At 37.5% G+C, this 26,406-nt stretch overlaps 1 protein-coding gene across 1 annotated transcript in view; it reads left to right on the top strand.

Annotated features, from left to right (window-relative positions):
- LOC107382736 (actin-related protein 3-B) overlaps positions 1–26,406 on the top strand; it is a 46,432-nt gene that overhangs the window by 10,809 nt on the left and 9,217 nt on the right. The gene's annotated exons all lie outside the window — the stretch shown is intronic.

Genomic DNA, 26,406 nt, shown 5'->3' with positions numbered 1-26,406 from the left:
AAACCAGATTACATTAGTCTCATCGTAAACCAGATTACATTAGTCTCATCCTAAACCAGATTACATTAGTCTCATCCTAAACCAGATTACGTTAGCCGTATCCTAAACCAGATTACATTAGTTTCGTCCTAAACCAGATTACATTAGTCTCTTCCTAAACCAGATTACATTAGTCTCGTCCTAAACCAGATTACATTAGTCTCGTCCTAAACCAGATTACATTAGCCTCATCCTAATCCAGATTACATTAGTCTCGTCCTAGACCAGATTATATTAGTCTCGTCCTAGACCAGATTACATTAGTCTCATCCTAGACCAGATTACATTAGTCTCGTCCTAAACCAGATTACATTAGTCTCGTCCTAAACCAGATTACATTAGTCTCGTCCTAAACCAGATTACATTAGTCTCGTCCTAAACAAGATTAAATTAGTCTCGTCCTAAACCAGATTACATTAGTCTCGTCCTAAACCAGATTACATTAGTCTCGTCCTAAACCAGATTACATTAGTCTCGTCCTAAACCAGATTACATTAGTCTCATCGTAAACCAGATTACATTAGTCTCATCGTAAACCAGATTACATTAGTATCATCCTAAACCAGATTACGTTAGCCTTATCCTAAACCAGATTACATTAGTCTCGTCCTAAACCAGATTACATTAGTCTCGTCCTAAACCAGATTACATTAGTCTCGTCCTAAACCAGATTACATTAGTCTCGTCCTAAACCAGATTACATTAGCCTCATCCTAATCCAGATTATATTAGTCTCGTCCTAAACCAGATTACATTAGCCTCATCCTAAACCAGATTACATTAGTCTCGTCCTAAACCAGATTACATTAGTCTCGTCCTAAACCAGATTACGTTAGCCGTATCCTAAACCAGATTACGTTAGCCGTATCCTAAACCAGATTACATTAGTCTCATCCTAAACCAGATTACATTAGTCTCATCCTAAACCAGATTACATTAGCCGTATCCTAAACCAGATTACGTTAGCCGTATCCTAAACCAGATTACATTAGTCTCGTCCTAAACCAGATTACATCAGTCTCGTCCTAAACCAGATTATATTAGTCTCGTCCTAAACCAGATTACATTAGTCTCATCCTAAACCAGATTACATTAGTCTCATCGTAAACCAGATTACATTAGCCGTATCCTAAACCAGATTACGTTAGCCATATCCTAAACCAGATTACATTAGTCTCGTCCTAAACCAGATTACATTAGTCTCGTCCTAAACCAGATTACATTAGTCTCGTCCTAAACCAGATTACATTAGTCTCATCGTAAACCAGATTACATTAGTCTCATCCTAAACCAGATTACATTAGTCTCATCCTAAACCAGATTACGTTAGCCGTATCCTAAACCAGATTACATTAGTCTCGTCCTAAACCAGATTACATTAGTCTCGTCCTAAGCCAGATTACATTAGTCTCGTCCTAAACCAGATTACATTAGTCTCGTCCTAAACCAGATTACATTAGCCTCATCCTAATCCAGATTATATTAGTCTCGTCCTAAACCAGATTACATTAGCCTCATCCTAAACCAGATTACATTAGTCTCGTCCTAAACCAGATTACATTAGTCTCGTCCTAAACCAGATTACATTAGCTGTATCCTAAACCAGATTACATTAGTCTCATCCTAAACAAGATTACATTAGTCTCGTCCTAGACCAGATTACATTAGTCTCGTCCTAGACCAGATTACATTAGTCTCGTCCTAGACCAGATTACATTAGTCTCATCCTAAACCAGATTACATTAGTCTCGTCCTAAACCAGATTACATTAGTCTCGTCCTAAACCAGATTACATTAATCTCGTCCTAAACCAGATTACATTAGTCTCATCGTAAACCAGATTACATTAGTCTCATCGTAAACCAGATTACATTAGTCTAGTCCTAAACCAGATTACATTAGTCTCATCCTAAACCAGATTACATTAGTCTCATCGTAAACCAGATTACATTAGCCGTATCCTAAACCAGATTACGTTAGCCGTATCCTAAACCAGATTACATTAGTCTCGTCCTAAACCAGATTACATTAGTCTCGTCCTAAACCAGATTACATTAGCCGTATCCTAAACCAGATTACGTTAGCCGTATCCTAAACCAGATTACATTAGTCTCGTCCTAAACCAGATTACATTAGTCTCATCCTAAACCAGATTACATTAGTCTCGTCCTAAACCAGATTACATTAGTCTCGTCCTAAACCAGATTACATTAGTCTCGTCCTAAACCAGATTACATTAGTCTCGTCCTAAACCAGATTACATTAGTCTCGTCCTAAACCAGATTACATTAATCTAGTCCTAAACCAGATTACATTAATCTCATCCTAAACCAGATTACATTTGCCGTATCCTAAACCAGATTACATTAGTCTCGTCCTAAACCAGATTACATTAGTCTCGTCCTAAACCAGATTACATTAGTCTCGTCCTAAACCAGATTACATTAGTCTAATTCTAAACCAGATTACATTAGTCTCGTCCTAAACCAGATTACATTAGTCTCGTCCTAAACCAGATTAAATTAGTCTAGTCCTAAACCAGATTACAATAGTCTCGTCCTAAACCAGATTACATTAGTCTCGTCCTAAACCAGATTACATTAGTCTCGTCCTAAACCAGATTACATTAGTCTCATCCTAAACCAGATTACATTAGTCTCGTCCTAAACCAGATTACATTAGTCTCGTCCTAAACCAGATTACATTAGTCTCGTCCTAAACCAGATTACATTAGTCTCGTCCTAAACCAGATTACATTAATCTAGTCCTAAACCAGATTACATTAATCTCATCCTAAACCAGATTACATTTGCCGTATCCTAAACCAGATTACATTAGTCTCGTCCTAAACCAGATTACATTAGTCTCGTCCTAAACCAGATTACATTAGTCTCGTCCTAAACCAGATTACATTAGTCTAATTCTAAACCAGATTACATTAGTCTCGTCCTAAACCAGATTACATTAGTCTCGTCCTAAACCAGATTAAATTAGTCTCGTCCTAAACCAGATTACAATAGTCTCGTCCTAAACCAGATTACATTAGTCTCGTCCTAAACCAGATTACATTAGTCTCGTCCTAAACCAGATTACCGTAAATCCTCTAATACAGGCCGGTATTCATTTAAAGGCCGGGTCTCCAATTTTGGCCGGTGTCGGAGTCAGCGGAGGTAAATAATGGCCGGTCTCTTATTGTGGCCGGATGGAATGTGGTAACAAGCAAGTACGAGCGTCCCAGCGGCAGGGTTATAGTCCCCAAATCAACCAGCAGGAGGCAGTAGGGGTTCACGCAGACCTTTATTAGGCTTTTTCTTCAAGCTTTGTAACGCTTCAGACACGATCCTCTATCACGCTCCTACCACACAGAGTCACGGTGTCAGTTAACCATGCTAATTCAACCCGCTCCACAGAACACACATCACCTTCCCTGTGGCTTACATAACACTCACACAACACGCAAATCAGCACATAGGAACTAGCAGAACGATAGGAAACACATATAATACAATACCCAGAATGCACCTGGCTTACAACCCCAGCCAGGTCATTACACTATCAAGTTCAAAGAGAACGTGCTGATTATGCTGCAGAACACTCTGGAGAGCAGCAGTAGGGGGTGTATGAACTACAGTAATCCCTCATTTATCGCGGTAGATGCGTTCCAGACCTGGCCGCGATAGGTGAAAATCTGTGAAGTAGGGACTCCCAGCATGCCCCTCGCGGGGATTCCCTTCACGTCGCACCTACGTCACAAACCGCGGCTATAAACGGAAGTCGCCTTTACAGCTCAGTCATCGTTTCTTCAGTTTCATGATCAGAGTTTCCAACCTACCAATCAATCCAACGAACTATCAGCTCATAGTAAGTTATCTTACTTACTTCTGGAAAGCCCGGCATTTCCGTGTCACTTCGTTGACGCTCGAACGCTCGGGGGTTTCCTAGAGCAGCCGGCGTTTCACCGACGCTATCACTTCCGCGTCTGTGAAACCACGCTCCCTATTGAATTATCGTATGATCACATTCTCTGTGATCAGCAATACGCTGTGCCAGACCGTAGGTACTGACACGCGATCGTTCATGTCGGTTCATTTCCTTTAATGTTTTCTGTCTTTTATTTGCGCCTGATGTGTTTCGCTGCTGTGGAGCGGGGCGCATCAACTTGTCCTCCGACGCTCAGATCACTGATGCGGCCGGCAAGCAGGGAGCGCTCCGCTGTTTTCTCGGTCGGTAGATCTGCCTCCTGAGCACGGTCACAGTAACAATCAGGTGTCGCCACCTCAAAAACTAATTTAACACGCGATCGTTCATGTCGGTTCATTTCCTTTAATGTTTTCTGTCTTTTATTTGCACCTGATGCGTTTCGCTGCATGCTGTGGAGCGGGGCGCTGCGGGCATCACCTTGTCCTCCGACGCACTGATCACTGATACGGCCGCCAAACAGCAAGCGCTCCGCTGTTTTTGCGGTCGGTAGATCCTTTAGAACTGCAGTTCAAAGGTAACTCATAAGGTGAATATATATGAACCCAGGCAGCAGTTTTTCTTTAGGATTGAGAGGAGATGCAGGAAGATAATAAACAGGCAGGACAGAGAAATAGTCAAATAAAAACAAGTTAGTTTTTGTACCTGGTGGTTGCAACAAACAGACACCATTGAAGGTCATCAGAAGTGAGGAACAGAAAATGAAATAATTATTTTAATGTTTAGAGCAGCAGGAACTCCGAGAGGCTGCAGGCGCATCAGTGAGTTTGCGGCTGATGCGCAGGGGGAGGGGGGAGATGGCTGAAGCAAGAACTACCGTTGTTAAAAGAAATGTGTTTAACTTTGAAAATGTGGGCGCACTTTTAATTGTCAAAAACTCCAGCAAACCATTAGTTCATTTTGCTCAAATAGAAATAGAGGCCTGCCTCTAATACTGGCCCTCCTAATAAAGGCCTGGAGCTTGATGAGCTTGAGTCAAATACAGGCCCGGGCCTGTATTAGAGGATTTACGGTACATTAGTCTCGTCCTAAACCAGATTACATTAGTCTCGTCCTAAACCAGATTACATTAATCTCATCCTAAACCAGATTACATTAATCTCATCCTAAACCAGATTACATTAGTCTCATCCTAAACCAGATTACATTAGTCTCATCCTAAACCAGATTACATTAGCTGTATCCTAAACCAGATTACATTAGTCTCGTCCTAAACCAGATTACATTAGTCTCGTCCTAAACCAGATTACATTAGTCTCGTCCTAAACCAGATTACATTAGCCTCATCCTAAACCAGATTACAATAGTCTCGTCCTAAACCAGATTACATTAGTCTCGTCCTAAACCAGATTACATTAGTCTCGTCCTAAACCAGATTACATTAGTCTCGTCCTAAACCAGATTACATTAGTCTCGTTCTAAACCAGACTACATTAATCTCATCCTAAGCCAGATTACATTTGCCGTATCCTAAACCAGATTACATTAGTCTCGTCCTAAACCAGATTACATTAGTCTCGTCCTAAACCAGATTACATTAGTCTCGTCCTAAACCAGATTACATTAGTCTCATTGTAAACCAGATTACATTAGTCTCGGCCTAAACCAGATTACATTAGTCTAATCCTAAACCAGATTACATTAGTCTCGTCCTAAACCAGATTACATTAATCTAGTCCTAAACCAGATTACATTAATCTCATCCTAAACCAGATTACATTTGCCGTATCCTAAACCAGATTACAATAGTCTCGTCCTAAACCAGATTACATTAGTCTCGTCCTAAACCAGGTTACATTAGTCTCGTCCTAAACCAGATTACATTAGTCTAATCCTAAACCAGATTACATTAGTCCCGTCCTAAACCAGATTACATTAGTCTCGTCCTAAACCAGATTACATTAGTCTCGTCCTAAACAAGATTAAATTAGTCTAGTCCTAAACCAGATTACAATAGTCTCGTCCTAAACCAGATTACATTAGTCTCGTCCTAAACCAGATTACATTAGTCTCGTCCTAAACCAGATTACAATAGTCTCGTCCTAAACCAGATTACATTAGTCTCGTCCTAAACCAGATTACATTAATCTCATCCTAAACCAGATTACATTAGTCTCATCCTAAACCAGATTACATTAGTCTCATCCTAAACCAGATTACATTAGCTGTATCCTAAACCAGATTACATTAGTCTCGTCCTAAACCAGATTACATTAGTCTCGTCCTAAACCAGATTACATTAATCTTGTCCTAAACCAGATTACATTAGTCTCGTCCTAAACCAGATTACATTAATCTAGTCCTAAACCAGATTACATTAATCTCATCCTAAGCCAGATTACATTTGCCGTATCCTAAACCAGATTACATTAGTCTCGTCCTAAACCAGATTACATTAGTCTCATCCTAAACCAGATTACATTAGCTGTATCCTAAACCAGATTACATTAGTCTCGTCCTAAACCAGATTACATTAGTCTCGTCCTAAACCAGATTACATTAGTCTCGTCCTAAACCAGATTACATTAGCCTCGTCCTAAACCAGATTACAATAGTCTCGTCCTAAACCAGATTACATTAGTCTCGTCCTAAACCAGATTACATTAGTCTCGTCCTAAACCAGATTACATTAGTCTCGTCCTAAACCAGATTACATTAATCTCATCCTAAACCAGATTACATTTGCCGTATCCTAAACCAGATTACATTAGTCTCGTCCTAAACCAGATTACATTAGTCTCGTCCTAAACCAGATTACATTAGTCTCGTCCTAAACCAGATTACATTAATCTAGTCCTAAACCAGATTACATTAATCTCATCCTAAACCAGATTACATTTGCCGTATCCTAAACCAGATTACATTAGTCTCGTCCTAAACCAGATTACATTAGTCTCGTCCTAAACCAGGTTACATTAGTCTCGTCCTAAACCAGATTACATTAGTCTAATCCTAAACCAGATTACATTAGTCTCGTCCTAAACCAGATTACATTAGTCTCGTCCTAAACCAGATTACATTAGTCTCGTCCTAAACAAGATTAAATTAGTCTCGTCCTAAACCAGATTACAATAGTCTCGTCCTAAACCAGATTACATTAGTCTCGTCCTAAACCAGATTACATTAGTCTCGTCCTAAACCAGATTACAATAGTCTCGTCCTAAACCAGATTACATTAGTCTCGTCCTAAACCAGATTACATTAATCTCATCCTAAACCAGATTACATTAGTCTCATCCTAAACCAGATTACATTAGTCTCATCCTAAACCAGATTACATTAGCTGTATCCTAAACCAGATTACATTAGTCTCGTCCTAAACCAGATTACATTAGTCTCGTCCTAAACCAGATTACATTAGTCTTGTCCTAAACCAGATTACATTAGTCTCGTCCTAAACCAGATTACATTAATCTAGTCCTAAACCAGATTACATTAATCTCATCCTAAGCCAGATTACATTTGCCGTATCCTAAACCAGATTACATTAGTCTCGTCCTAAACCAGATTACATTAGTCTCATCCTAAACCAGATTACATTAGCTGTATCCTAAACCAGATTACATTAGTCTCGTCCTAAACCAGATTACATTAGTCTCGTCCTAAACCAGATTACATTAGTCTCGTCCTAAACCAGATTACATTAGTCTCGTCCTAAACCAGATTACATTAGTCTCGTCCTAAACCAGATTACATTAGTCTCGTCCTAAACCAGATTACATTAGTCTCGTCCTAAACCAGATTACATTAGTCTCGTCCTAAACCAGATTACATTAGTCTCGTCCTAAACCAGATTACATTAGTCTCGTCCTAAACCAGATTACATTAATCTAGTCCTAAACCAGATTACATTAATCTCATCCTAAACCAGATTACATCTGCCGTATCCTAAACCAGATTACATTAGTCTCGTCCTAAACCAGATTACATTAGTCTCGTCCTAAACCAGGTTACATTAGTCTCGTCCTAAACCAGATTACATTAGTCTAATCCTAAACCAGATTACATTAGTCTCGTCCTAAACCAGATTACATTAGTCTCGTCCTAAACTTGATTACATTAGTCTCGTCCTAAACAAGATTAAATTAGTCCCGTCCTAAACCAGATTACAATAGTCTCGTCCTAAACCAGATTACATTAGTCTCGTCCTAAACCAGATTACATTAGTCTCGTCCTAAACCAGATTACAATAGTCTCGTCCTAAACCAGATTACATTAGTCTCGTCCTAAACCAGATTACATTAATCTCATCCTAAACCAGATTACATTAGTCTCATCCTAAACCAGATTACATTAGTCTCATCCTAAACCAGATTACATTAGCTGTATCCTAAACCAGATTACATTAGTCTCGTCCTAAACCAGATTACATTAGTCTCGTCCTAAACCAGATTACATTAGTCTTGTCCTAAACCAGATTACATTAGTCTCGTCCTAAACCAGATTACATTAATCTAGTCCTAAACCAGATTACATTAATCTCATCCTAAGCCAGATTACATTTGCCGTATCCTAAACCAGATTACATTAGTCTCGTCCTAAACCAGATTACATTAGTCTCATCCTAAACCAGATTACATTAGCTGTATCCTAAACCAGATTACATTAGTCTCGTCCTAAACCAGATTACATTAGTCTCGTCCTAAACCAGATTACATTAGTCTCGTCCTAAACCAGATTACATTAGCCTCGTCCTAAACCAGATTACAATAGTCTCGTCCTAAACCAGATTACATTAGTCTCGTCCTAAACCAGATTACATTAGTCTCGTCCTAAACCAGATTACATTAGTCTCGTCCTAAACCAGATTACATTAATCTCATCCTAAGCCAGATTACATTTGCCATATCCTAAACCAGATTACATTAGTCTCGTCCTAAACCAGATTACATTAGTCTCGTCCTAAACCAGATTACATTAGTCTCGTCCTAAACCAGATTACATTAGTCTCGTCCTAAACCAGATTACATTAGTCTCATTGTAAACCAGATTACATTAGTCTCGGCCTAAACCAGATTACATTAGTCTAATCCTAAACCAGATTATATTAGTCTCGTCCTAAACCAGATTACATTAATCTAGTCCTAAACCAGATTACATTAATCTCATCCTAAACCAGATTACATTTGCCGTATCCTAAACCAGATTACATTAGTCTCATCCTAAACCAGATTACATTAGTCTCGTCCTAAACCAGGTTACATTAGTCTCGTCCTAAACCAGATTAAATTAGTCTAATCCTAAACCAGATTACATTAGTCTCGTCCTAAACCAGATTACATTAGTCTCGTCCTAAACCAGATTACATTAGTCTCGTCCTAAACAAGATTAAATTAGTCTCGTCCTAAACAAGATTAAATTAGTCTCGTCCTAAACCAGATTACAATAGTCTCGTCCTAAACCAGATTACATTAGTCTCGTCCTAAACCAGATTACATTAGTCTCGTCCTAAACCAGATTACAATAGTCTCGTCCTAAACCAGATTACATTAGTCTCGTCCTAAACCAGATTACATTAATCTCATCCTAAACCAGATTACATTAGTCTCATCCTAAACCAGATTACATTAGCTGTATCCTAAACCAGATTACATTAGTCTCGTCCTAAACCAGATTACATTAGTCTCGTCCTAAACCAGATTACATTAGTCTTGTCCTAAACCAGATTACATTAGTCTCGTCCTAAACCAGATTACATTAATCTAGTCCTAAACCAGATTACATTAATCTCATCCTAAGCCAGATTACATTTGCCGTATCCTAAACCAGATTACATTAGTCTCGTCCTAAACCAGATTACATTAGTCTCATCCTAAACCAGATTACATTAGCTGTATCCTAAACCAGATTACATTAGTCTCGTCCTAAACCAGATTACATTAGTCTCGTCCTAAACCAGATTACATTAGTCTCGTCCTAAACCAGATTACATTAGTCTCGTCCTAAACCAGATTACATTAGTCTCGTCCTAAACCAGATTACATTAGTCTCGTCCTAAACCAGATTACATTAGTCTCGTCCTAAACCAGATTACATTAGTCTCGTCCTAAACCAGATTACATTAATCTAGTCCTAAACCAGATTACATTAATCTCATCCTAAACCAGATTACATTTGCCGTATCCTAAACCAGATTACATTAGTCTCGTCCTAAACCAGATTACATTAGTCCCGTCCTAAACCAGGTTACATTAGTCTCGTCCTAAACCAGATTACATTAGTCTAATCCTAAACCAGATTACATTAGTCTCGTCCTAAACCAGATTACATTAGTCTCGTCCTAAACTTGATTACATTAGTCTCGTCCTAAACAAGATTAAATTAGTCCCGTCCTAAACCAGATTACAATAGTCTCGTCCTAAACCAGATTACATTAGTCTCGTCCTAAACCAGATTACATTAGTCTCGTCCTAAACCAGATTACAATAGTCTCGTCCTAAACCAGATTACATTAGTCTCGTCCTAAACCAGATTACATTAGTCTCGTCCTAAACCAGATTACATTAATCTCATCCTAAACCAGATTACATTAGTCTCATCCTAAACCAGATTACATTAGCTGTATCCTAAACCAGATTACATTAGTCTCGTCCTAAACCAGATTACATTAGTCTCGTCCTAAACCAGATTACATTAGTCTTGTCCTAAACCAGATTACATTAGTCTCGTCCTAAACCAGATTACATTAATCTAGTCCTAAACCAGATTACATTAATCTCATCCTAAGCCAGATTACATTTGCCGTATCCTAAACCAGATTACATTAGTCTCGTCCTAAACCAGATTACATTAGTCTCATCCTAAACCAGATTACATTAGCTGTATCCTAAACAAGATTACATTAGTCTCGTCCTAAACCAGATTACATTAGTCTCGTCCTAAACCAGATTACATTAGTCTCGTCCTAAACCAGATTACATTAGCCTCGTCCTAAACCAGATTACAATAGTCTCGTCCTAAACCAGATTACATTAGTCTCGTCCTAAACCAGATTACATTAGTCTCGTCCTAAACCAGATTACATTAGTCTCGTCCTAAACCAGATTACATTAGTCTCGTCCTAAACCAGATTACATTAATCTCATCCTAAGCCAGATTACATTTGCCGTATCCTAAACCAGATTACATTAGTCTCGTCCTGAACCAGATTACATTAGTCTCGTCCTAAACCAGATTACATTAGTCTCGTCCTAAACCAGATTGCATTAGTCTCGTCCTAAACCAGATTACATTAGTCTCATTGCAAACCAGATTACATTAGTCTCGGCCTAAACCAGATTACATTAGTCTAATCCTAAACCAGATTATATTAGTCTCGTCCTAAACCAGATTACATTATTCTAGTCCTAAACCAGATTACATTAATCTCATCCTAAACCAGATTACATTTGCCGTATCCTAAACCAGATTACATTAGTCTCGTCCTAAACCAGATTACATTAGTCTCGTCCTAAACCAGGTTACATTAGTCTCGTCCTAAACCAGATTAAATTAGTCTAATCCTAAACCAGATTACATTAGTCTCGTCCTAAACCAGATTACATTAGTCTCGTCCTAAACCAGATTACATTAGTCTCGTCCTAAACAAGATTAAATTAGTCTCGTCCTAAACAAGATTAAATTAGTCTCGTCCTAAACCAGATTACAATAGTCTCGTCCTAAACCAGATTACATTAGTCTCGTCCTAAACCAGATTACATTAGTCTCGTCCTAAACCAGATTACAATAGTCTCGTCCTAAACCAGATTACATTAGTCTCATCCTAAACCAGATTACATTAGCTGTATCCTAAACCAGATTACATTAGTCTCGTCCTAAACCAGATTACATTAGTCTCGTCCTAAACCAGATTACATTAGTCTTGTCCTAAACCAGATTACATTAGTCTCGTCCTAAACCAGATTACATTAATCTCATCCTAAACCAGATTACATTAGTCTCATCCTAAACCAGATTACATTAGTCTCATCCTAAACCAGATTACATTAGCTGTATCCTAAACCAGATTACATTAGTCTCGTCCTAAACAAGATTACATTAGTCTCGTCCTAAACCAGATTACATTAGTCTCGTCCTAAACCAGATTACATTAGTCTCGTCCTAAACCAGATTACATTAGTCTCGTCCTAAACAAGATTAAATTAGTCTCGTCCTAAACCAGATTACAATAGTCTCGTCCTAAACCAGATTACATTAGTCTCGTCCTAAACCAGATTACATTAGTCTCGTCCTAAACCAGATTACAATAGTCTCGTCCTAAACCAGATTACATTAGTCTCGTCCTAAACCAGATTACATTAATCTCATCCTAAACCAGATTACATTAGTCTCATCCTAAACCAGATTACATTAGTCTCATCCTAAACCAGATTACATTAGCTGTATCCTAAACCAGATTACATTAGTCTCGTCCTAAACCAGATTACATTAGTCTCGTCCTAAACCAGATTACATTAGTCTTGTCCTAAACCAGATTACATTAGTCTCGTCCTAAACCAGATTACATTAATCTAGTCCTAAACCAGATTACATTAATCTCATCCTAAGCCAGATTACATTTGCCGTATCCTAAACCAGATTACATTAGTCTCGTCCTAAACCAGATTACATTAGTCTCATCCTAAACCAGATTACATTAGCTGTATCCTAAACCAGATTACATTAGTCTCGTCCTAAACCAGATTACATTAGTCTCGTCCTAAACCAGATTACATTAGTCTCGTCCTAAACCAGATTACATTAGTCTCGTCCTAAACCAGATTACATTAGTCTCGTCCTAAACCAGATTACATTAGTCTCGTCCTAAACCAGATTACATTAGTCTCGTCCTAAACCAGATTACATTAGTCTCGTCCTAAACCAGATTACATTAGTCTCGTCCTAAACCAGATTACATTAGTCTCGTCCTAAACCAGATTACATTAATCTAGTCCTAAACCAGATTACATTAATCTCATCCTAAACCAGATTACATCTGCCGTATCCTAAACCAGATTACATTAGTCTCGTCCTAAACCAGATTACATTAGTCTCGTCCTAAACCAGGTTACATTAGTCTCGTCCTAAACCAGATTACATTAGTCTAATCCTAAACCAGATTACATTAGTCTCGTCCTAAACCAGATTACATTAGTCTCGTCCTAAACTTGATTACATTAGTCTCGTCCTAAACAAGATTAAATTAGTCCCGTCCTAAACCAGATTACAATAGTCTCGTCCTAAACCAGATTACATTAGTCTCGTCCTAAACCAGATTACATTAGTCTCGTCCTAAACCAGATTACAATAGTCTCGTCCTAAACCAGATTACATTAGTCTCGTCCTAAACCAGATTACATTAATCTCATCCTAAACCAGATTACATTAGTCTCATCCTAAACCAGATTACATTAGTCTCATCCTAAACCAGATTACATTAGCTGTATCCTAAACCAGATTACATTAGTCTCGTCCTAAACCAGATTACATTAGTCTCGTCCTAAACCAGATTACATTAGTCTTGTCCTAAACCAGATTACATTAGTCTCGTCCTAAACCAGATTACATTAATCTAGTCCTAAACCAGATTACATTAATCTCATCCTAAGCCAGATTACATTTGCCGTATCCTAAACCAGATTACATTAGTCTCGTCCTAAACCAGATTACATTAGTCTCATCCTAAACCAGATTACATTAGCTGTATCCTAAACCAGATTACATTAGTCTCGTCCTAAACCAGATTACATTAGTCTCGTCCTAAACCAGATTACATTAGTCTCGTCCTAAACCAGATTACATTAGCCTCGTCCTAAACCAGATTACAATAGTCTCGTCCTAAACCAGATTACATTAGTCTCGTCCTAAACCAGATTACATTAGTCTCGTCCTAAACCAGATTACATTAGTCTCGTCCTAAACCAGATTACATTAATCTCATCCTAAGCCAGATTACATTTGCCATATCCTAAACCAGATTACATTAGTCTCGTCCTAAACCAGATTACATTAGTCTCGTCCTAAACCAGATTACATTAGTCTCGTCCTAAACCAGATTACATTAGTCTCGTCCTAAACCAGATTACATTAGTCTCATTGTAAACCAGATTACATTAGTCTCGGCCTAAACCAGATTACATTAGTCTAATCCTAAACCAGATTATATTAGTCTCGTCCTAAACCAGATTACATTAATCTAGTCCTAAACCAGATTACATTAATCTCATCCTAAACCAGATTACATTTGCCGTATCCTAAACCAGATTACATTAGTCTCATCCTAAACCAGATTACATTAGTCTCGTCCTAAACCAGGTTACATTAGTCTCGTCCTAAACCAGATTAAATTAGTCTAATCCTAAACCAGATTACATTAGTCTCGTCCTAAACCAGATTACATTAGTCTCGTCCTAAACCAGATTACATTAGTCTCGTCCTAAACAAGATTAAATTAGTCTCGTCCTAAACAAGATTAAATTAGTCTCGTCCTAAACCAGATTACAATAGTCTCGTCCTAAACCAGATTACATTAGTCTCGTCCTAAACCAGATTACATTAGTCTCGTCCTAAACCAGATTACAATAGTCTCGTCCTAAACCAGATTACATTAGTCTCGTCCTAAACCAGATTACATTAATCTCATCCTAAACCAGATTACATTAGTCTCATCCTAAACCAGATTACATTAGCTGTATCCTAAACCAGATTACATTAGTCTCGTCCTAAACCAGATTACATTAGTCTCGTCCTAAACCAGATTACATTAGTCTTGTCCTAAACCAGATTACATTAGTCTCGTCCTAAACCAGATTACATTAATCTAGTCCTAAACCAGATTACATTAATCTCATCCTAAGCCAGATTACATTTGCCGTATCCTAAACCAGATTACATTAGTCTCGTCCTAAACCAGATTACATTAGTCTCATCCTAAACCAGATTACATTAGCTGTATCCTAAACCAGATTACATTAGTCTCGTCCTAAACCAGATTACATTAGTCTCGTCCTAAACCAGATTACATTAGTCTCGTCCTAAACCAGATTACATTAGTCTCGTCCTAAACCAGATTACATTAGTCTCGTCCTAAACCAGATTACATTAGTCTCGTCCTAAACCAGATTACATTAGTCTCGTCCTAAACCAGATTACATTAGTCTCGTCCTAAACCAGATTACATTAATCTAGTCCTAAACCAGATTACATTAATCTCATCCTAAACCAGATTACATTTGCCGTATCCTAAACCAGATTACATTAGTCTCGTCCTAAACCAGATTACATTAGTCCCGTCCTAAACCAGGTTACATTAGTCTCGTCCTAAACCAGATTACATTAGTCTAATCCTAAACCAGATTACATTAGTCTCGTCCTAAACCAGATTACATTAGTCTCGTCCTAAACTTGATTACATTAGTCTCGTCCTAAACAAGATTAAATTAGTCCCGTCCTAAACCAGATTACAATAGTCTCGTCCTAAACCAGATTACATTAGTCTCGTCCTAAACCAGATTACATTAGTCTCGTCCTAAACCAGATTACAATAGTCTCGTCCTAAACCAGATTACATTAGTCTCGTCCTAAACCAGATTACATTAGTCTCGTCCTAAACCAGATTACATTAATCTCATCCTAAACCAGATTACATTAGTCTCATCCTAAACCAGATTACATTAGCTGTATCCTAAACCAGATTACATTAGTCTCGTCCTAAACCAGATTACATTAGTCTCGTCCTAAACCAGATTACATTAGTCTTGTCCTAAACCAGATTACATTAGTCTCGTCCTAAACCAGATTACATTAATCTAGTCCTAAACCAGATTACATTAATCTCATCCTAAGCCAGATTACATTTGCCGTATCCTAAACCAGATTACATTAGTCTCGTCCTAAACCAGATTACATTAGTCTCATCCTAAACCAGATTACATTAGCTGTATCCTAAACAAGATTACATTAGTCTCGTCCTAAACCAGATTACATTAGTCTCGTCCTAAACCAGATTACATTAGTCTCGTCCTAAACCAGATTACATTAGCCTCGTCCTAAACCAGATTACAATAGTCTCGTCCTAAACCAGATTACATTAGTCTCGTCCTAAACCAGATTACATTAGTCTCGTCCTAAACCAGATTACATTAGTCTCGTCCTAAACCAGATTACATTAGTCTCGTCCTAAACCAGATTACATTAATCTCATCCTAAGCCAGATTACATTTGCCGTATCCTAAACCAGATTACATTAGTCTCGTCCTGAACCAGATTACATTAGTCTCGTCCTAAACCAGATTACATTAGTCTCGTCCTAAACCAGATTGCATTAGTCTCGTCCTAAACCAGATTACATTAGTCTCATTGCAAACCAGATTACATTAGTCTCGGCCTAAACCAGATTACATTAGTCTAATCCTAAACCAGATTATATTAGTCTCGTCCTAAACCAGATTACATTATTCTAGTCCTAAACCAGATTACATTAATCTCATCCTAAACCAGATTACATTTGCCGTATCCTAAACCAGATTACATTAGTCTCGTCCTAAACCAGATTACATTAGTCTCGTCCTAAACCAGGTTACATTAGTCTCGTCCTAAACCAGATTAAATTAGTCTAATCCTAAACCAGATTACATTAGTCTCGTCCTAAACCAGATTACATTAGTCTCGTCCTAAACCAGATTACATTAGTCTCGTCCTAAACAAGATTAAATTAGTCTCGTCCTAAACAAGATTAAATTAGTCTCGTCCTAAACCAGATTACAATAGTCTCGTCCTAAACCAGATTACATTAGTCTCGTCCTAAACCAGATTACATTAGTCTCGTCCTAAACCAGATTACAATAGTCTCGTCCTAAACCAGATTACATTAGTCTCATCCTAAACCAGATTACATTAGCTGTATCCTAAACCAGATTACATTAGTCTCGTCCTAAACCAGATTACATTAGTCTCGTCCTAAACCAGATTACATTAGTCTTGTCCTAAACCAGATTACATTAGTCTCGTCCTAAACCAGATTACATTAATCTCATCCTAAACCAGATTACATTAGTCTCATCCTAAACCAGATTACATTAGTCTCATCCTAAACCAGATTACATTAGCTGTATCCTAAACCAGATTACATTAGTCTCGTCCTAAACAAGATTACATTAGTCTCGTCCTAAACCAGATTACATTAGTCTCGTCCTAAACCAGATTACATTAGTCTCGTCCTAAACCAGGTTACATTAGTCTCGTCCTAAACCAGATTAAATTAGTCTAATCCTAAACCAGATTACATTAGTCTCGTCCTAAACCAGATTACATTAGTCTCGTCCTAAACCAGATTACATTAGTCTCGTCCTAAACAAGATTAAATTAGTCTCGTCCTAAACAAGATTAAATTAGTCTCGTCCTAAACCAGATTACAATAGTCTCGTCCTAAACCAGATTACATTAGTCTCGTCCTAAACCAGATTACATTAGTCTCGTCCTAAACCAGATTACAATAGTCTCATCCTAAACCAGATTACATTAGTCTCATCCTAAACCAGATTACATTAGCTGTATCCTAAACCAGATTACATTAGTCTCGTCCTAAACCAGATTACATTAGTCTCGTCCTAAACCAGATTACATTAGTCTCGTCCTAAACCAGATTACATTAGTCTTGTCCTAAACCAGATTACATTAGTCTCGTCCTAAACCAGATTACATTAATCTCATCCTAAACCAGATTACATTAGTCTCATCCTAAACCAGATTACATTAGTCTCATCCTAAACCAGATTACATTAGCTGTATCCTAAACCAGATTACATTAGTCTCGTCCTAAACCAGATTACATTAGTCTCGTCCTAAACCAGATTACATTAGTCTCGTCCTAAACCAGATTACATTAGTCTCGTCTTAAACCAGATTACAATAGTCTCGTCCTAAACCAGATTACATTAGTCTCGTCCTAAACCAGATTACATTAATCTCATCCTAAACCAGATTACATTAGTCTCATCCTAAACCAGATTACATTAGTCTCATCCTAAACCAGATTACATTAGCTGTATCCTAAACCAGATTACATTAGTCTCGTCCTAAACCAGGTTACATTAGTCTCGTCCTAAACCAGATTACATTAGTCTTGTCCTAAACCAGATTACATTAGTCTCGTCCTAAACCAGATTACATTAATCTAGTCCTAAACCAGATTACATTAATCTCATCCTAAGTCAGATTACATTTGCCGTATCCTAAACCAGATTACATTAGTCTCGTCCTAAACCAGATTACATTAGTCTCGTCCTAAACCAGATTACATTAGTCTCGTCCTAAACCAGATTATATTAGTCTATTCCTAAACCAGATTACATTAGTCTCGTCCTAAACCAGATTACATTAGTCTCGTCCTAAACCAGATTACATTAGTCTCGTCCTAAACCAGATTACAATAGTCCCGTCCTAAACCAGATTACATTTGTCTCGTCCTAAACCAGATTACATTAGTCTCGTCCTAAACCAGATTACATTAATCTAATTTTAAACCAGATTACATTAGTCTCATCGTAAACCAGATTACATTAGCTGTATCCTAAACCAGATTACATTAGTCTCATCCTAAACCAGATTACATTAGCCTCATCCTAAACCAGATTACATTAGTCTCGTCCTAAACCAGATTACATTAGTCTCATCCTAAACCAGATTACATTAGCTGTATCCTAAACCAGATTACATTAGTCTCGTCCTAAACCAGATTACAATAGTCTCGTCCTAAACCAGATTACATTAGTCTCGTCCTAAACCAGATTACATTAGTCTCGTCCTAAACCAGATTACATTAGTCTCGTCCTAAACCAGATTACAATAGTCCCGTCCTAAACCAGATTACATTTGTCTCGTCCTAAACCAGATTACATTAGTCTCGTCCTAAACCAGATTACATTAGTCTCATCGTAAACCAGATTACATTAGCTGTATCCTAAACCAGATTACATTAGTCTCATCCTAAACCAGATTACATTAGTCTCGTCCTAAACCAGATTACATTAGCCTCGTCCTAAACCAGATTACAATAGTCTCGTCCTAAACCAGATTACATTAGTCTCGTCCTAAACCAGATTACATTAGTCTCGTCCTAAACCAGATTACATTAGTCTCGTTCTAAACCAGATTACATTAATCTCATCCTAAGCCAGATTACATTTGCCGTATCCTAAACCAGATTACATTAGTCTCGTCCTAAACCAGATTACATTAGTCTCGTCCTAAACCAGATTACATTAGTCTCATTGTAAACCAGATTACATTAGTCTCGGCCTAAACCAGATTACATTAGTCTAATCCTAAACCAGATTACATTAGTCTCGTCCTAAACCAGATTACATTAATCTAGTCCTAAACCAGATTACATTAATCTCATCCTAAACCAGATTACATTTGCCGTATCCTAAACCAGATTACATTAGTCTCGTCCTAAACCAGATTACATTAGTCTCGTCCTAAACCAGGTTACATTAGTCTCGTCCTAAACCAGATTACATTAGTCTAATCCTAAACCAGATTACATTTATCCCGTCCTAAACCAGATTACATTAGTCTCGTCCTAAACCAGATTACATTAGTCTCGTCCTAAACAAGATTAAATTAGTCTCGTCCTAAACCAGATTACAATAGTCTCATCCTAAACCAGATTACATTAGTCTCGTCCTAAACCAGATTACAATAGTCTTGTCCTAAACCAGATTACATTAGTCTCGTCCTAAACCAGATTACATTAATCTCATCCTAAACCAGATTACATTAGTCTCATCCTAAACCAGATTACATTAGTCTCATCCTAAACCAGATTACATTAGTCTCATCCTAAACCAGATTACATTAGCTGTATCCTAAACCAGATTACATTAGTCTCGTCCTAAACCAGATTACATTAGTCTCGTCCTAAACCAGATTACATTAGTCTTGTCCTAAACCAGATTACATTAGTCTCGTCCTAAACCAGATTACATTAATCTAGTCCTAAACCAGATAACATTAATCTCATCCTAAGCCAGATTACATTTGCCGTATCCTAAACCAGATTACATTAGTCTCGTCCTAAACCAGATTACATTAGTCTCATCCTAAACCAGATTACATTAGCTGTATCCTAAACCAGATTACATTAGTCTCGTCCTAAACCAGATTACATTAGTCTCGTCCTAAACCAGATTACATTAGTCTCGTCCTAAACCAGATTACATTAGCCTCGTCCTAAACCAGATTACAATAGTCTCGTCCTAAACCAGATTACATTAGTCTCGTCCTAAACCAGATTACATTAGTCTCGTCCTAAACCAGATTACATTAGTCTCGTCCTAAACCAGATTACATTAGTCTCGTCCTAAACCAGATTACATTTGTCTCGTCCTAAACCAGATTACATTAATCTCATCCTAAGCCAGATTACATTTGCCGTATCCTAAACCAGATTACATTAGTCTCGTCCTAAACCAGATTACATTAGTCTCGTCCTAAACCAGATTACATTAGTCTCGTCCTAAACCAGATTACATTAGTCTCGTCCTAAACCAGATTACATTAATCTAGTCCTAAACCAGATTACATTAATCTCATCCTAAACCAGATTACATTTGCCGTATCCTAAACCAGATTACATTAGTCTCGTCCTAAACCAGATTACATTAGTCTCGTCCTAAACCAGGTTACATTAGTCTCGTCCTAAACCAGATTACATTAGTCTAATCCTAAACCAGATTACATTAGTCTCGTCCTAAACCAGATTACATTAGTCTCGTCCTAAACCAGATTACATTAGTCTCGTCCTAAACAAGATTAAATTAGTCTCGTCCTAAACCAGATTACAATAGTCTCGTCCTAAACCAGATTACATTAGTCTCGTCCTAAACCAGATTACATTAGTCTCGTCCTAAACCAGATTACAATAGTCTCGTCCTAAACCAGATTACATTAGTCTCGTCCTAAACCAGATTACATTAATCTCATCCTAAACCAGATTACATTAGTCTCATCCTAAACCAGATTACATTAGTCTCATCCTAAACCAGATTACATTAGCTGTATCCTAAACCAGATTACATTAGTCTCGTCCTAAACCAGATTACATTAGTCTCGTCCTAAACCAGATTACATTAGTCTTGTCCTAAACCAGATTACATTAGTCTCGTCCTAAACCAGATTACATTAATCTAGTCCTAAACCAGATTACATTAATCTCATCCTAAGACAGATTACATTTGCCGTATCCTAAACCAGATTACATTAGTCTCGTCCTAAACCAGATTACATTAGTCTCATCCTAAACCAGATTACATTAGCTGTATCCTAAACCAGATTACATTAGTCTCGTCCTAAACCAGATTACATTAGTCTCGTCCTAAACCAGATTACATTAGTCTCGTCCTAAACCAGATTACATTAGCCTCGTCCTAAACCAGATTACAATAGTCTCGTCCTAAACCAGATTACATTAGTCTCGTCCTAAACCAGATTACATTAGTCTCGTCCTAAACCAGATTACATTAGTCTCGTCCTAAACCAGATTACATTAGTCTCGTCCTAAACCAGATTACATTAATCTCGTCCTAAACCAGATTACATTAGTCTTGTCCTAAACCAGATTACATTAATCTAGTCCTAAACCAGATTACATTAATCTCATCCTAAACCAGATTACATTTGCCGTATCCTAAACCAGATTACATTAGTCTCGTCCTAAACCAGATTACATTAGTCTCGTCCTAAACCAGGTTACATTAGTCTCGTCCTAAACCAGATTACATTAGTCTAATCATAAACCAGATTACATTAGTCTCGTCCTAAACCAGATTACATTAGTCTCGTCCTAAACCAGATTACATTAGTCTCGTCCTAAACAAGAAAAAATTAGTCTCGTCCTAAACCAGATTACAATAGTCTCGTCCTAAACCAGATTACATTAGTCTCGTCCTAAACCAGATTACATTAGTCTCGTCCTAAACCAGATTACAATAGTCTCGTCCTGAACCAGATTACATTAGTCTCGTCCTAAACCAGATTACATTAGTCTCGTCCTAAACCAGATTACATTAGTCTCGTCCTAAACCAGATTACATTAGTCTCATCCTAAACCAGATTACATTAGTCTCATCCTAAACCAGATTACATTAGCTGTATCCTAAACCAGATTACATTAGTCTCGTCCTAAACCAGATTACATTAGTCTCGTCCTAAACCAGATTACATTAGTCTTGTCCTAAACCAGATTACATTAGTCTCGTCCTAAACCAGATTACATTAGTCTCGTCCTAAACCAGATTACATTAATCTAGTCCTAAACCAGATTACATTTGCCGTATCCTAAACCAGATTACATTAGTCTCGTCCTAAACCAGATTACATTAGTCTCATCCTAAACCAGATTACATTAGCTGTATCCTAAACCAGATTACATTAGTCTCGTCCTAAACCAGATTACATTAGTCTCGTCCTAAACCACATTACATTAGTCTCGTCCTAAACCAGATTACATTAGTCTCGTCCTAAACCAGATTACATTAGTCTCGTCCTAAACCAGATTACATTAATCTCATCCTAAGCCAGATTACATTTACCGTATCCTAAACCAGATTACATTAGTCTCGTCCTAAACCAGATTACATTAGTCTCGTCCTAAACCAGATTACATTAGTCTCGTCCTAAACCAGATTACATTAGTCTCATTGTAAACCAGATTACATTAGTCTCGGCCTAAACTAGATTACATTAGTCTAATCCTAAACCAGATTACATTAGTCTCGTCCTAAACCAGATTACATTAATCTAGTCCTAAACCAGATTACATTAATCTCATCCTAAACCAGATTACATTTGCCGTATCCTAAACCAGATTACATTAGTCTCGTCCTAAACCAGATTACATTAGTCTCGTCCTAAACCAGGTTACATTAGTCTCGTCCTAAACCAGATTACATTAGTCTAATCCTAAACCAGATTACATTAGTCTCGTCCTAAACCAGATTACATTAGTCTCGTCCTAAACCAGATTACATTAGTCTCGTCCTAAACAAGATTAAATTAGTCTAGTCCTAAACCAGATTACAATAGTCTCGTCCTAAACCAGATTACATTAGTCTCGTCCTAAACCAGATTACATTAGTCTCGTCCTAAACCAGATTACAATAGTCTCGTCCTAAACCAGATTACATTAGTCTCATCCTAAACCAGATTACATTAGTCTCATCCTAAACCAGATTACATTTGCCGTATCCTAAACCAGATTACATTAGTCTCGTCCTAAACCAGATTACATTAGTCTCGTCCTAAACCAGATTACAATAGTCTCGTCCTAAACCAGATTACATTAGTCTCGTCCTAAACCAGATTACATTAATCTCATCCTAAACCAGATTACATTAGTCTCATCCTAAACCAGATTACATTAGTCTCATCCTAAACCAGATTACATTAGCTGTATCCTAAACCAGATTACATTAGTCTCGTCCTAAACCAGATTACATTAGTCTCGTCCTAAACCAGATTACATTAGTCTTGTCCTAAACCAGATTACATTAGTCTCGTCCTAAACCAGATTACATTAATCTAGTCCTAAACCAGATTACATTAATCTCATCCTAAGACAGATTACATTTGCCGTATCCTAAACCAGATTACATTAGTCTCGTCCTAAACCAGATTACATTAGTCTCATCCTAAACCAGATTACATTAGCTGTATCCTAAACCAGATTACATTAGTCTCGTCCTAAACCAGATTACATTAGTCTCGTCCTAAACCAGATTACATTAGTCTCGTCCTAAACCAGATTACATTAGCCTCGTCCTAAACCAGATTACAATAGTCTCGTCCTAAACCAGATTACATTAGTCTCGTCCTAAACCAGATTACATTAGTCTCGTCCTAAACCAGATTACATTAGTCTCGTCCTAAACCAGATTACATTAGTCTCGTCCTAAACCAGATTACATTAATCTCGTCCTAAACCAGATTACATTAGTCTTGTCCTAAACCAGATTACATTAATCTAGTCCTAAACCAGATTACATTAATCTCATCCTAAACCAGATTACATTTGCCGTATCCTAAACCAGATTACATTAGTCTCGTCCTAAACCAGATTACATTAGTCTCGTCCTAAACCAGGTTACATTAGTCTCGTCCTAAACCAGATTACATTAGTCTAATCATAAACCAGATTACATTAGTCTCGTCCTAAACCAGATTACATTAGTCTCGTCCTAAACCAGATTACATTAGTCTCGTCCTAAACAAGAAAAAATTAGTCTCGTCCTAAACCAGATTACAATAGTCTCGTCCTAAACCAGATTACATTAGTCTCGTCCTAAACCAGATTACATTAGTCTCGTCCTAAACCAGATTACAATAGTCTCGTCCTGAACCAGATTACATTAGTCTCGTCCTAAACCAGATTACATTAGTCTCGTCCTAAACCAGATTACATTAGTCTCGTCCTAAACCAGATTACATTAGTCTCATCCTAAACCAGATTACATTAGTCTCATCCTAAACCAGATTACATTAGCTGTATCCTAAACCAGATTACATTAGTCTCGTCCTAAACCAGATTACATTAGTCTCGTCCTAAACCAGATTACATTAGTCTTGTCCTAAACCAGATTACATTAGTCTCGTCCTAAACCAGATTACATTAGTCTCGTCCTAAACCAGATTACATTAATCTAGTCCTAAACCAGATTACATTTGCCGTATCCTAAACCAGATTACATTAGTCTCGTCCTAAACCAGATTACATTAGTCTCATCCTAAACCAGATTACATTAGCTGTATCCTAAACCAGATTACATTAGTCTCGTCCTAAACCAGATTACATTAGTCTCGTCCTAAACCACATTACATTAGTCTCGTCCTAAACCAGATTACATTAGTCTCGTCCTAAACCAGATTACATTAGTCTCGTCCTAAACCAGATTACATTAATCTCATCCTAAGCCAGATTACATTTACCGTATCCTAAACCAGATTACATTAGTCTCGTCCTAAACCAGATTACATTAGTCTCGTCCTAAACCAGATTACATTAGTCTCGTCCTAAACCAGATTACATTAGTCTCATTGTAAACCAGATTACATTAGTCTCGGCCTAAACTAGATTACATTAGTCTAATCCTAAACCAGATTACATTAGTCTCGTCCTAAACCAGATTACATTAATCTAGTCCTAAACCAGATTACATTAATCTCATCCTAAACCAGATTACATTTGCCGTATCCTAAACCAGATTACATTAGTCTCGTCCTAAACCAGATTACATTAGTCTCGTCCTAAACCAGGTTACATTAGTCTCGTCCTAAACCAGATTACATTAGTCTAATCCTAAACCAGATTACATTAGTCTCGTCCTAAACCAGATTACATTAGTCTCGTCCTAAACCAGATTACATTAGTCTCGTCCTAAACAAGATTAAATTAGTCTAGTCCTAAACCAGATTACAATAGTCTCGTCCTAAACCAGATTACATTAGTCTCGTCCTAAACCAGATTACATTAGTCTCGTCCTAAACCAGATTACAATAGTCTCGTCCTAAACCAGATTACATTAGTCTCATCCTAAACCAGATTACATTAGTCTCATCCTAAACCAGATTACATTAGTCTCATCCTAAACCAGATTACATTAGCTGTATCCTAAACCAGATTACATTAGTCTCGTCCTAAACCAGATTACATTAGTCTCGTCCTAAACCAGATTACATTAGTCTTGTCCTAAACCAGATTACATTAGTCTCGTCCTAAACCAGATTACATTAATCTAGTCCTAAACCAGATTACATTAATCTCATCCTAAGCCAGATTACATTTGCCGTATCCTAAACCAGATTACATTAGTCTCATCCTAAACCAGATTACATTAGTCTCGTCCTAAACCAGATTACATTAGTCTCGTCCTAAACCAGATTATATTAGTCTATTCCTAAACCAGATTACATTAGTCTCGTCCTAAACCAGATTACATTAGTCTCGTCCTAAACCAGATTACATTAGTCTCGTCCTAAACCAGATTACAATAGTCCCGTCCTAAACCAGATTACATTAGTCTCGTCCTAAACCAGATTACATTAGTCTCGTCCTAAACCAGATTACATTAGTCTCATCGTAAACCAGATTACATTAGCTGTATCCTAAACCAGATTACATTAGTCTCATCCTAAACCAGATTACATTAGCCTCATCCTAAACCAGATTACATTAGTCTCGTCCTAAACCAGATTACATTAGTCTCATCCTAAACCAGATTACATTAGCTGTATCCTAAACCAGATTACATTAGTCTCGTCCTAAACCAGATTACAATAGTCTCGTCCTAAACCAGATTACATTAGTCTCGTCCTAAACCAGATTACATTAGTCTCGTCCTAAACCAGATTACA

Source organism: Nothobranchius furzeri, chromosome 7 (assembly GCF_043380555.1).
Source record: "Nothobranchius furzeri strain GRZ-AD chromosome 7, NfurGRZ-RIMD1, whole genome shotgun sequence".
NCBI lineage: Eukaryota > Metazoa > Chordata > Actinopteri > Cyprinodontiformes > Nothobranchiidae > Nothobranchius > Nothobranchius furzeri.
Note: the sequence above shows the minus strand (reverse complement) of the source record. Positions and strands in the feature narration are given on the sequence as shown.